The following is a 14,165-nucleotide window of genomic DNA, read 5'->3' as shown; positions in this document are numbered from 1 at the left end:
TAAATAATAGAAAGATAGTTAGTACTTTTAGTCCTTGTGGATACGATATTCTGGAATCACCATAGCTATACTACCATTCGATTGGTGCATTTGCCTTTGTTGTGATTGTAGTCTAGTTTAGTGAACCAAAAAATGATCATCAAGTTTTTGGCACCGTTGCTGGGGACTAAGATATTAGAAACACTTGATTTTTATTAATTTAGCCATTTTAATTTTATTGCATTTTACTAATTTTTCTTTTATTTGCTTCTGACAGGTTTCTTTAGTTTATGACTAGAAGAAATCCGTCAGGACCATTGCTTTTTGACAGTGAAATTGAAAGCACAGCTCGCAGAAATCGTAGAGAAATAAGGCAGAGTCTACAATATATAGAGGAAGAGCACGTGGAAAATACTAATATTACCCAGGAGATGGCTGAAAATCAGAATAATCTGCTACCTTTTGTGGTTGCCACGAATCTTGTAAATCAGAATCCTGCTCCTCGTACTATGTACGACTATGCCAAGCCTAATTTAGCGGGGGTTGAATCGAGTATTGTAAGACCTGCAATTGCTAAAAATAACTTCAAACTGAAGCCGAACACCATTCAGATGATCCAACAATTTATTCAGTTCGATGGTTTGTAAGATGAGGATCCAAATACTCATTTGGCTAACTTTCTGGAGTACTATGATACTTTCAAAATTAATGGCGTTTCTGATGATGCCATCTGTTATACTTTCAAAATTAATGGCGTTTCTGATGATGCCATTCGCCTTTGGTTATTTCCCTTTTCATTGATGAATAAAGCTAAACAGTGGTTGAACTCCTTACCACGAGGATCCATCACTACATGGGAGCAAATGACCGAAAAGTGCCTGTTGAAATACTTTTCGTCGGCCAAGATGGCAAAATTGAGTAATGATATCTCTTCCTTTGTGAAAATGGACTTAGAAACCCCATACGATGCATTGGAGAGGTATAATGATTTATTGAGAAGGTGCCCTCACCATAGGTTACCCTTATGGTTACAGGTTCAGACTTTCTACAATGGTTTGAACCCCTTAACTAGACAACTGATCGATGCAGCCACCGGCGGTACCCTAAATAAAAAAACACTTGAGGAGGCTTATGAGTTTATTGAAGAGATGTCACTGAATAATTATCAGTAGCAAGTCATGAGGATAAAATCGGCAAAAGCCGTTGGTGTTTTCAACCTTGACACGGTCACCATGTTATCAAAGGGCTCTTAAATAAAAAGATTGATTGTTTATGTGTTTCTACGCAGGTACATCCCGTGATGCAGTGTGACACAAGTGGAGGAGGAATGGATAATCCAGAATGCCTAGCCTACGGCCCTAACACTACGAACGAACAAGTCAACTATATGGGTAACAATTCTAAACCTCAGAATAACCCCTATAGTAATACTTACAATGCAGGTTGGAGGAACCATCCCAACTTCTCTTGGGATGGTCAAGGCAATCAAAGACCACAACCCCCTCCAGGATTTCAACCACCTTACTAGCAGGAGAAGAAGCTGAACCTTGAGGAGATGCTAAAAAAATTCATCTCGGTGTCAGAAACTCGCTTCCAAAACATCGAAACCGCATTCAAAAATCAGCAAGCGTCGTGTAACATCCCGAAATAGGGCCAAAATGGAAAAGTGGTTGTGAAACCATGAATCTGAGATAGAAAAGTTTATTACGATTAATTTTATGATTTACCGAGTGATTAGATGCATGTGTTAGAATACTAATAAGAAAGTTCAGTGATTGCATGTCCGATTTGCATATTAGGGCTTAATTGCAAAAGTTGATAAATATGAGTTCTAAATGCTAAGAGATTAAATTGAAGTGCATAATTGAAGTGGAGGTCCTTAAATGGTAATTAGACCATTATATTTTCATAGACAAAAATGGATATACATAGGTAGAAATAACTAAAAATTTTAATGAAGGGCATTTTAGTAAAATGTCAAATAAAAGAATTAAAAAGGGAAAAACATGGCAAAAATGTGCTCATCTTCTTCCTTAGGCCGAATGTTAAGCTTTCTCCGTAGCTAGGGTTTGTTTCAAGCTTCCAAGCTCCATAGTAAGTGATTCCAAACCTCGTTTTTATTATTCTTTACATTTTTGGAGTCCCAGTAACTTGATTAAGCTTATTCTAGCAATAATTTAACCTAGGGTTTATATTTGGAAAAATACCCATAGGTGAAATGTGTTTATTTTTATGTTTTATGATAGAATATGAAGCTTGAAATTGTTTTAAACAACTTTTGCTAAGCGATTTTATGTGAAAACGAGTAAAACGACATAATCTGTAAAAAAACCTAATGTTCATAAGTACATGTTAGAGTGAGAATTTGATGTTTCCATAGAAGGGAAAAATGATCAGCATGTCATAAGACATAAGAAAATAGGATGAAGTTTAATTTTCGAGCCTTGGGGCAAAAGTGTAAATATGTAAAAGTTTAGAGGAAAAAGTGTAATTTTGCCAAATTTTGAGTCAAGGATTGTTTTAATAAATGTGAGTATTAAATAAGCTAATATTTTTATTATAGATCAAGAAGAATGAAATCCGGAGTTAGACCGGGGAAAGAAAAAGATAGTGGACTAAATCGATATAGTTGATCGTATTTTGTTTCGAGGTAAGTTTACGGTAAATAAATGTAATATTCTATTATTTCATGTTAATGTTGTTAATTTCTAGCATGTGTATATTTACTTTATTAAATTATTCAAAGAACACTCAAGCATGAATTGATGGAGAAGTAATTTCAGAAAGTCTTGGCTGAGCCTTAGGAATGTGTAGTATACAAATTTCATGACATTAGGGTTTAAGGATACCATGTGAGATCATGCCAAGGCATGGCAATTGGTAAGGTTTCTAAGGCAAGGATACCATGTAAGACCATGTCAAGACATGACATTGATAAGTTACTATGAGGCAAAGGTCCCATGTAAGACCAGGCCAAGGCATGGCATTGGTGAGATCATAAGGCAAGGATACCATGTATGACCATGTCGGGACATGGCAATGGTAAGTTTCAAAAGGATACCATGTAAGACCATGAAAAGTCATGGCAATGGTAAGGTACCCGTGTATCCTTAGTATTCCAAGTGGTTCAACGGGAAAATTTAAAGAGAATATCAAGGTAAGGTAAGGTAAGATGAGTTATACTAAAAAGGTAAGACAAGTTCATGCTAGAAGTGTAAAGGTACGTATATAATGTTCATGTATGCTTGATAAGGAAAAAGGTAAGTAAAATGTATTAATAAATTTGATTAAGTAAGTAAGTATTTAAGTAAGTGAGTAAGTGAAGAAGTTTAAAATATGTATATGACAATTAATGAAGTTGCATTAAGTAGTATCATGCCAAGTAGTAAGATAATTCTTATGAATGTTATTGTTTATTTGCATGCAAACTTACTAAGATTAATGCTTACCCCCTTTATTTTCCTTCTTTTTATAGTTTTTTCAAACTAACTCGGGGATCGTAAAGTACGTCGGAGGTCTGGGCACACTATCACAAGGATTATTTTGGTATAGCTAGACGTTTCATTTTTAGTATGGCATGTATAGCATCGTAGCCATTTTTTGTTTATGATCTTATTATATGGCTAATGAATGGTATGTAAATGCTTGATAATGATTAGCTATTGGAATGGCTAATCAAGGACATGTTTGGTGTTATGTATGCCTAAATGCTAGTTATTCCATGGAAATCATGAAAAAAGTGAAATTGGCTTTAAAACAAAGTATCGGACAGCAATAATGACGTGAATTTGAAAAATAACTAAAAATAGTAAAAATGGATTTAGATAGTGAATGAGATATAGAATTAAAGCTTATTGAGTCTATTTTCATAAGAAAGAAACAGAGTAAATAAAGGATATAAGATATTTAAATTTTGGTGAGACAGGGTCAGAGTGATTTATGAATTCCCTGTTCTGACTTTAGAAATTCACTAAAAATTGTACAAAAATATGAGTTATACTTTATAGTTATCGATTCCTTATTGAGTCTACTTTTAAGAGAAATAAACGACATGGTTATTTGAATTCTGTATAGGGATAAAATCAATTCGTAGTGAATAGAGGTCAGAGTAGCTGAACACTGAAATAGGGGAAACTTTAACTAATAAACTGCACTAAATGGCTAGAGCAAAAATTCTAAAACAAATTTAGTAAGAAGATATATGAGTCTAGTTTTATAGAAAATTTACGGATTTGAATTTTGAGTTTCGTAACTCAAGTTGTGATTTATTTAGTGACTATGGCGCAGATGGACAGTTTATTTATGAAAGATGAAATAAATTGTTTTGATTTGTTTAAGTGATCGAAAAATTTTTATTGGTTCCGGTTTGTTCCCGAACCATTTCAATTTCATGTTTTAGGGTCTCAAGGACCATTTTTAGGGACATATTGAATGAATGAAACTAAATTAATTTTAAAAGCAAATTTTTATGCCCCAAATTAGTAAGCTAAGTTTGATAACGCCTCGTGCTCGACTCCGACGACGATCTCGGGTAAGAGGTGTTATATTTATTGGTATCAGAGCAAAGGTTTAGTTGGTTTTTGAAATGTTTAGTATGATAAAGAGTCTAGCTGTACATGCCATACTTATATGTTGATAGTGTGACGACCCTTGACGATTTTAAAATGTTTTCTTTTATAGTTATGGATCTCGAACAAGTTGGTGCAGATGATGTAGAGAGCAACGCGCCCACTCCCACAGAAGGGACGGTGCCACCAGATAGTAGTGAAAGGCCCGTTACAGTTAGTCAGGGAGGAGGGGCTCGAGAAGCCTTTTTCCAAGCTATGAATGAATGGTTTGCTGAGTTCGTTCGTATGAATCCAGCTGTTAGACCTCTACCCCCTCATGATCCTCAGACCACCCATGTAGCTCCCCTAGTCATAGGTACAGTTATAAGAGAAAAGCCACCAGTTGATAAAATCAGAAAATAAGGAGCCGAAGAGTTTCGAGCTACAAAAGATGATGATGCAGAAAAGGCAAAATTTTGGATTGAGAATACTATCAGAGTCTTTGATGAGTTATCCTGCACACCTGAGGAATGTATGAAATGTGTTGTATCACTTTTAGAGATTCAGCCTACCATTGGTGGAAGACACTTGTATCAATTGTACCGAAAGAGAGAGATACTTGGGATTTCTTTCAGGAGGAATTCCATAAAAAGTACATCAGCCAGAGGTTTGTTGACCAGAAAAGAAAAGAGTTTTTAGAGTTGAAATAGGGCAATATGACCGTAACTGTAACACCCCAAACCTGGCCCAGATGTTACGGTCGAATTCGGCGTGTCATATTGAAGTGTTTTTCGAAAACCATGTTTTCATTGAAAACCCTTCTTGATGTAAAACTCATTGGAGCGTTATTGTAAAACTCATGTTTTAATTAAAAATCTTTGAAAAAAATATTTTCGTTATAGATTAAAGTGAATGGAAGCTGTGCACCAGGTAGGAAGCCAGAAAAGAGGAGGTGAGTCTATTGGACTGCTTAAGTACCAAGCTCTTCATGGATCCAATCCTAGACATGCACACATCCATTGCCACACTTAAAGCATATTACTTGTCCACGAACAACAAATTAAGTTTAAGTCCATTTAAAATAATTATTTCCTTTGAAAACATTTACGTTACGGAAGCTTTGCTCGGTAATCATGATATTTTGAAATAAGTAACTTTTATAAAATGCGCCCTAGAGCTAAACAATTTAATAACCCAAAATATTAAAAATAATAAAAAGAGCGGCCTTATTACAACTTAAACCAGAATAAAAATAATCAAAATAATAAATGCCAAACTTATTTTAAAGAAAACAAAAACTTAATCTTCGTGGCCACTCTGAATCCCGCCCAGCTCCAAGTCCACCAACTAGGGCTCACCTGCAAGGGTGGAAGAGAAAGGGGGTGAGTTTGGAAAACTCAGTGTGTAAAGTATCCCAACCAGAGCCCAAATCAGTTCAAGCTTTACTGGGCCTAAGCCCTATTCAGAAATCAGTGTTAACTGTGGCTTAGCCCATATCAATATTAATCTGGGCCATAGCCCCTTACAGTATCAGAGTATATTGGGCCTAGCCCATATCAGTATCAATCTAGGCCGTAGCCCTATTACAAGTCGAGATATATTGGGCCTTGGCCATATTAACACAGTTGGGCCCATTTCAATACAGTTGGCCCATAACAAAATAGCCTCATATGATTAATGCATGATAACCCCATCCAACCCTGCATTTGCCTCTGTCCATCCTTACACTTCCTGTGGGGAATAAATCACCCATGCCATCCCTACACTTACAGTGTTAGCAGGTTGCTTGTGACTAACTATAATCTGCAAAGAAAGTCGCTTATATCGTAATATGTGGCACGACCACCGAACAGGTTCTTCCTCCATAACATAACCCAGATCCCTTGCAACAGATATACATGTCATGGCATACAACAAATAGAATCAAAATATCATGCATTTCAGTCAAAATTAACCCTAGGGGTATAACGGTCATTTTGCACCTAGGGGTAAAATGGTAAGTTTCATACTTAGGGGTATTTTAGTAAAATTCACTATTTTAGGGTTTACATACATCCTACAACCATTAACGCATCAATAGAAACACTTACCGAGCGTCTTTACTGAATTGGGTCCGTTGGCCTATTAACCAGTTTTTGGCCCATTAAGCCCAAATATACCGAAGTGCACGAAATTGCGTACTCTGTAATCATACCACTTTAGATTACCAAAACTAACAAACAACCATCTCACGAGCGCTCGCACGCTCACAAGTTCACAAAATGTTGGCTTTCCGGCATTTCGGCTTTTGCCGATCTAGTCTATGAGTGGGTGTCGTTTACACACCTGTTTGCAACGATATGCTGACAGGTTCCACACACGAGTTGCCTACAGTCAATCACTAATATGTTAACTATGAATCCAATTGCAACTTATATACAGAATCCCTTACCAAAAATTTGGCCATTAACACTTTAGGCACTCGCAATCCTACCTTTGCCGAAATTAACGACTAGGTTTAGATCCAGTCGTTCCACTTGTGCAAGCCTTTGATCAGCAGTCTCTAGATCACACTATTATCACAATAAAACAGTTGTCACAACCCTTAGAGCCACAGAGCCCAAATCGATAGCCTCCCTAAACCTTTAGGGGTTTCGACTTTTCTAAAACCTGAAATAAAGAATAGGTTCAAAAACTTATCACCGGTTCCTTCAGTTAATGATTCTAGTTAATTCCTACTCAATTCTGATGCAGATCTAACCCCGCAAATGTTAACAAAAATCGAGCCTTTAGTGATCTTTTGAATTCGGCTATGCCCCTATGGCTATGTGTTTTCGGCTTTTTGTAACTATGTAAAGAAAGATGGAATATGAGAGTTTTGCTGTGGTCTTGTTGATAGAAACTTGGGGTTCATAGGATTAGAGAATTGGTCAAAAAGATGGAGGAGAATCAGAGGGTTTTGGCTAGGAAAAATCGGCACAAAAGAAATATAGTCTTTCGGGATTTTAACTTTTGTGTATAAGGCTTAGGAATAAATGATAAGAAAGTGGAGATGAGTAGAATAGTTAAAAGATTCAGCTATAGGGGAGAAAAGAAAAACAAGAAAAAGAAAAATAGAAGAAGAGAAAAAAAAAAAAAGAAAAATATAAATTTCCAACTTAACAAAACAAGAACCAATTGAAAAGGAAGAAGAATTAGCCAAATTAAAATACCCCAACTAACCGAAAAAGAAAAAATGAATCCTAAGGGCCAATGATATACGACACCTACTAGTTATGGCTGAATGAATGTATTTCGGCATACTAATTCTTTTTAAATTCCAATTCCCTAATTTGCTCCTTGATTTTTGGCCAAATTCGAAGTTTGAATTTCATTCAAACTCCCAACCGATCAGCAGCCTTATCCACCGCTTGCACCGCTTCAGCATGCTGCCAAGAGTCCTGGTCTGTGACAGCCCTAAATTGACCCTAGTCGGAAAGCAGTTTCGGGACCGCTAAACCGAGTCACCAAAGTATTTGAATATGATATTTATTGTCTAAAATATGTGAATATGAATGTGTGAAAGTTTTAAGCTTCGATTTAGTCGATTGCACGTGAATTTAGTTAATAGGACTTATGTGTGACACTTTTGAAATGTGATAGGTTAATCTATAAGGACCTATTAATGCATGTTGTATAAATGATGGGTTTGCATGTCAAATTACCCAAGTTTTAGATAGTGGCCGGCCATGCAATGGGTTAAAACATATTATAAACATTTTGTGTTAATGTGTTGTGTTAAAATAATAAAATAAAAGGTTAGTAATAAAGTAATGAAAAGGGAGGGGTGATGAAAACAAAGTTGTTTCATCCATGCTCCTCCATTGCCGTGACTTGAGGAAGGAAGAAGAAGAGGATTCTCTTGCTTCATGTTCGGTTGGTTGATGTTTAGGAAGAGGTATGTTTGATGATTATTCCATAAAACTCATGCATACTTTTAGTTGTTAGTTTGAATTCTACCTAGCCCATGGTTTAAATTTTTGCTATTTGAGGGAGATGATACTCGGCCATTGAAGTTGCCTTCCTTATTTGGTGTTTGATGTTGTGGTAATGAGGCTTGAAGATGATTGAGTTTGAGTGCTTAACAAAAAGGATTGGATGTGAGGGTGTGTGAGAATTAGAAAAGGATGGGTCTTAGCAACTTCATGAAGTATTCGGCCATGGTACTAGAATGTTGTAATTGTGTTTAAACTTAGAATTATGTAGTTGTATGGTTAGTATAGGTAGGGATGACCGAATATGAGAGCATGAATAGATGAAGAGTTTTGTAATTATAAAAAATTGGTTAATTGATATGTGGTAAATGTTAAGTGTTAAATGAAATAGGAATGATATCATGTTGGAATAGGTGTATTCGGCCTTTGATTAAGTATGTAGATGATAGTGATAGATTGATGTTGCACATTCGGCTATAGGTAAGCATATTGATGATCTATCTTGACTTAGATAATCGGCTAAAGGAGAATATTAGCTAATATGTTGAATTTGATTCATGATTTCATATATATGACTCTAATGTCTGATATATATATGGGCTAAGTACCTTGAATTTCTCTCGATGTTCAAGATGATTAAATCAATTTATTTGTTAAATTAAGCTCAAGAGCAAAGGGGAACTAAATCCAATAAAGGGAAGGAAAAAGTAATTGAATAGCCGTTGGAGTCGTTCGACAACATCCGAGGTAAGTTTTCGAGTAATGGAACTTAGTTTATGATTTGTTTAAGTCATGACATATAAGCATAACAAATAAACGGTGATACAATGATTCTATTTGAGTTATATATTGAGGTAATTAGTTCATACTTATGACGGGCAGCCGAATGCGTATAGAGATCATGTTATAAAGCAAATCGAAATCATGTTCTTTGTATGTGGCTATTGAGCCGAAAATGGTAATGGTTGATAAATGTCTTGTGTTTGAATTCTAGTATGAAAATGAAATATAGATGTGTTATGACTTATTGATATATGTGCATGATTATTCGGATGATATCCGGCTAAGTCCCGAAGGCCTTTGTGCTAGTGACTATATCCTGCTAAGTCCGAAGGCATTTATGCTAGTGACTATATCGGGCTAAGTCCCAAGGCCTTTGTGCTAGTGACTATATCAAGGGCTAAGTCCCAAGGCAATTATGCTAGTGACTATATCCGGCTAAGTCCCAAGGCATTTGTGCTAGTGACTATATCCGGGCTAAAACCCAAGGCATTTGTGCGAGTTGCTATATTCGCTAATTCTCAAGGTACTTGGGTTTGGAAATGAGTGATCTTGCTGTAATAATTTCAATTAACACGCTCATAAAATCCAAACGATAAGGTATGTTCAGATATGCATCGAAAGGTTGAATCCTTTCAAATAGTATTCGCTCAATTGATTAACGAGCTTCCGGCCCCTAGTAAGGTTTGATTCCCTGTGTATGAATATAATGGTTGAAGCGTGAAGTAAGTATGATTTTGAGAACATGCATATATGAAATTATTCATTTAGTCATATGAACGCTATACTTTAGTCGTAAATAATTTCATTACTCAAAACTTACTAAGCATTAAATGCTTACTCTGTTTCTTTAATTCTCTGTTTTCTTTAATTCTCTAGTTTCAGTAAAAAATTACAGAATCAGTTTTCGAGTTTTGAAACTCGAGATATGATTTTTGAGGTGACTGTGACGCAGTTAGCCAGCTTGACTGGAAATTTTAAAATAATCCGTGTATATAAATGAATTAAGTCCGTTAACACCTCGTGTTCGACTCCGGCAACGGTCTCGGGTACGGGGCGTTACATGGTCAGACCCCAACTCCTTCCCCATGCGTGCAGCAAAAACCCAGCCTTTCCTGTACGAGATGAGGCTAGAACTCCAAACCTCGTCTGCGCATGCGCCCATGCGCCTTCACCTGAGCTGCTGGCCACTGCACCACACTTATTTCTTTACTAATATAGGGTCACAATTAATGTTAACCTTTACCTGCTGAAGCCTTAGTTACTTGTGAAATAAAAATAAAATTTCGCCTGCTATACATCTTGAACTCGCGACCTTCTAACCCCACACCTACACTTCTTCTCATAATTATTTATAAACCTTACCTGCTTCAGTTCTGGCCCGTTTAAAAATAAAACATAATTCTCCTTCCCCTGGAGTCGAACCCATAACCTCTCGACAGGCCTAGCACGCTATTGCCACTGCACTGAAGCTCTTTTCATGATATAATCTGCTCATAATTAATCTTAAGACTTATCTGCTGTGGTCCCGATTCGTTTAAAAACAAAATATGCTACTTACCGGACTCAAACCCCTAACCACATGCACACTCTTAACACCTCCTTGCCACTTGACCACGTGCCTCTTTTGTGTCACCTTTCCTCTCGAAATATTTATAAGGCCTCCTTGCAGAAATTCTTGGTTGTGAAAAAAAATAACCATTTGCACACGCCGTGCCTTGAACCCAAGCACCTCCCATGCCTTCCTAGCGTGCTTAGCCACTGGGCCAAGTGCTCCTTTATGCTAAAACGCAGCCCAAATTATTAATAAGGCCTACTGCCTAGATTTCCTAAGGTAGCATAAAATTAAAATTTTTCTAGAGTCTTAAATCGAACCCAAGCCTTTTCCCACACAATAAATCCATCGTAATTTATTTAATTACTAGACTAAACATACTAAATAATAATAATAATAATAATAATAATAATAATAATAATAATAATAATAATAATTAAAACATCCAAATTATTCGGGCCGTCTTCTACCCGAACCCAGACTTAAGGCCCAATACTTCCAAGCCCAAAAATCGGGGCGTTACAGTGACTAAATATGAGTGCGAGTTTGTTAGACTCAGCAATTATGCTCGAGAGTGTGTGTCTACAGAGGCTATTATGTGCAAAAGATTTGAGGATGGGCTTAATGATGATATCTGATTGTCGGTTGGTGTCCTAGAAATAAAACAGTTTGTTGTCCTAGTTGAGAGAGCCTGTAAGGTAGAGGAGCTGTTAAAAAGAAAGGGCAAAGTTGAAATTGAGATACAAGACACGAAGAAAAAACCAATGAGCAAGTCATTTTAGTCTATATCCAAGAGGCCTAGAGAGTTCTCCATTAGATCTAATTTTTCAGCTGGATATTCTAGCCGAAACAGAGGCAGAAGATTTATGAGTCCGAAAGCTCAGACCACTTCGACTGCAAGTGTTGGAAGTGTTTAGCTTGATAGACTAGAGTGTCCCCGATGTGGTCGACGTCACCCAGGTCAGTGTCGAGCAACTGAGACAGGTTGTTTCCGATGTGGTGCACCAGACCATTTTATTCGGGAGTGTCTCGAGATGATTAAAAAAGAAGCAATACCGAGTGTAAGATTAGGCAACGCTTCTTTTAGAGGTAGACCATTGAGAAATCCGGGAGCTGGGGCAAGTAATAGAGGTGCATCTAGAGATTCAGTAGTGAGGCTAGATGTCAGAGCACCTGCGAGGACCTATGCTATCCGTCTCGCGAAGAGGCATCCTCCCCCGATGTGATTATGGGTACATTTTCTCTCCATGATACTAGAGTTATTGCTTTGATTGGTCTAGGTTCGACCCATTCATCTGTTTGTATGAAATTGATGCCTAGTATTAGTATGCCTATAGAATCTACAGAATTTGTGATTAAAGTATCGAATCCATTAGGCAAGCATGTATTAGTAGATAAAGTATGTAGAAATTTCCTTTTGATGATTAAAGGTCACTATTTTTCGGCCGATCTCATGCTATTGCCGTTTGATAAATTTGATGTGATTGTTGGTATGGATTGGTTGACTACACATGATGTGATAGTGAATTGTAGAAAGAAATTCATTGAGTTGAAATGTGAAATGGTGAAATTCTTCGGGTTAATTTAGAAGAGTCAGATAGTTCATTTGCCATGATTTCTTTTATGTCTGCTCAGAAATGTTTGAGAAAAGGGTATAAAGCTTATCTTGATTTTGTGTTGAATACTAAAGATCTAGAATTGAAAATTGAATCAGTGCCTGTGCTATATGAGTTTCTCAATGTGTTTCCAGAAGAACTACCGGGTTTGCCTCCTGTTAGAGAAGTTAAGTTTGGTATTGAGTTGATTCCAAGTACCACACCTATTTCTATTGCTCCTTATAGAATGACCCCGTTGGAATTGAAAGAATTGAAAGCTCAGTTGTAGGAAATAACAGATAAAGGTTTTGCAAGACCCAGTAGTTCACCATGGGGTGCACTAGTGCTATTTGTGAAAAAGAAAGATGGATCGATGAGATTTTGCATAGATTATCGGCAACTTAACAAGGTAACAGTAAAGAACAAGTATCCACTGCTTATAATGGATGATTTATTTGATCAATTGAAGGGAACCACTGTGTTCTCTAAGATAGATTTGAGATCCAGATATTATCAGTTGCGAGTTAAAGAGTCAGATGACCCGAAGACTTCTTTCTAGACTAAGTATGGTCATTATGAGTTCCTTGTGATGCCATTTGGCTTAACTAATGCTCCTGCCATTTTCATGGACTTAATGAACCAAATTTTCAGGCCGTACTTGGATAAGTTTGTAGTTGTGTTCATTGATGATATCTTGATTTATTCTCATGATGAGACTGAGCATGCAAAGCATTTGAGAACAATTTTACAGATTCTAAGAAATAATCAGTTGTATGCCAAGTTCAGTAAAAGTGAGTTCTGGTTACGAGAAGTTGGTTTTCTTGGACATATTGTCTCAGGTGAAGGTATCAAGGTTGATCTGAGCAAAATTTCAGCCATTGTTGATTGGAAGCCTCCTAGAAATGTATCAGAAGTCAAAAGTTTTCTTGGTCCTGCTAGATATTATAGATGATTTGTAGAGGGATTTTCCATGATAGCTACCCCGCTGACAAGATTTCTACGAAAGGATGTCTAGTTTGAATGGACTGAGAAGTGTCAACAGAGTTTTGACAAGTTAAAGACATTGTTGATTGAAGCTCCTGTTTTAGTACAACCAGAACCAGGTGAGGAGTTTGTGATTTACAGTGATGCGTCCTTGAATGGACTTGGTTGTGTACTTATACAGGAAGGAAAGGTAATTGCTTATGTCTCTAGACAGGTAAAGCCACATGAGAAGAACTATCCGACACATGATTTAGAGCTAGCTTCCATTATTTTTGCGCTGAAGATCTGGAGACATCATTTGTATGGTGAGAAGTGCCGAATATTCACTGATCACAAAAGTTTGAAATATTTGATGACTTAAAAAGATTTGAACTTGAGGCAAAGAAGATGGCTAGAGTTGATTAAATATTATGAGCTAGTGATCGATTATCACCCAGGTAAGGCAAACGTTGTTGCTGATGCTTTGAGTAGGAAATCTTTGTTTGCATTAAGAGCTTTGAACACTAGTCTAGCCTTATCAGATGATAGTTTTATCTTAGCTGAGTTGAGAGCTAAACCGATGTTTCTTGAAGAAATTTTTTGAAGCTCAGAAAAATGATAGTGAGTTGCTAGCCAAAAGAGCTCAGTGTGAGTCGAATATAGAGCCAGATTTTCAGATCAGTTCTGACGGTTGTTTGATGTTCAGAGACAGGGTATGTGTATCGAAGAATGATGAGTTTATTTGAAAGATCTTACAGGAAGCACATAGTAGTTCTTTGTCTATTTATCTAGG

At 36.8% G+C, this 14,165-nt stretch overlaps 1 non-coding gene across 1 annotated transcript; it reads right to left on the bottom strand.

The window, feature by feature from the left end:
* Window positions 1-890: 890 nt before the first annotated feature.
* Window positions 891-997, bottom strand: LOC128282553 (small nucleolar RNA R71). The gene has a single exon (XR_008272858.1). It is a non-coding gene; the product is annotated as a small nucleolar RNA R71 (small nucleolar RNA).
* Between the last annotated feature and the right edge of the window lie 13,168 nt (window positions 998-14,165).

The sequence above is a fragment of the Gossypium arboreum genome, chromosome 1 (assembly GCF_025698485.1).
Source record: "Gossypium arboreum isolate Shixiya-1 chromosome 1, ASM2569848v2, whole genome shotgun sequence".
NCBI classification, from domain to species: Eukaryota; Viridiplantae; Streptophyta; class Magnoliopsida; order Malvales; family Malvaceae; genus Gossypium; species Gossypium arboreum.
Note: the sequence above shows the minus strand (reverse complement) of the source record. Positions and strands in the feature narration are given on the sequence as shown.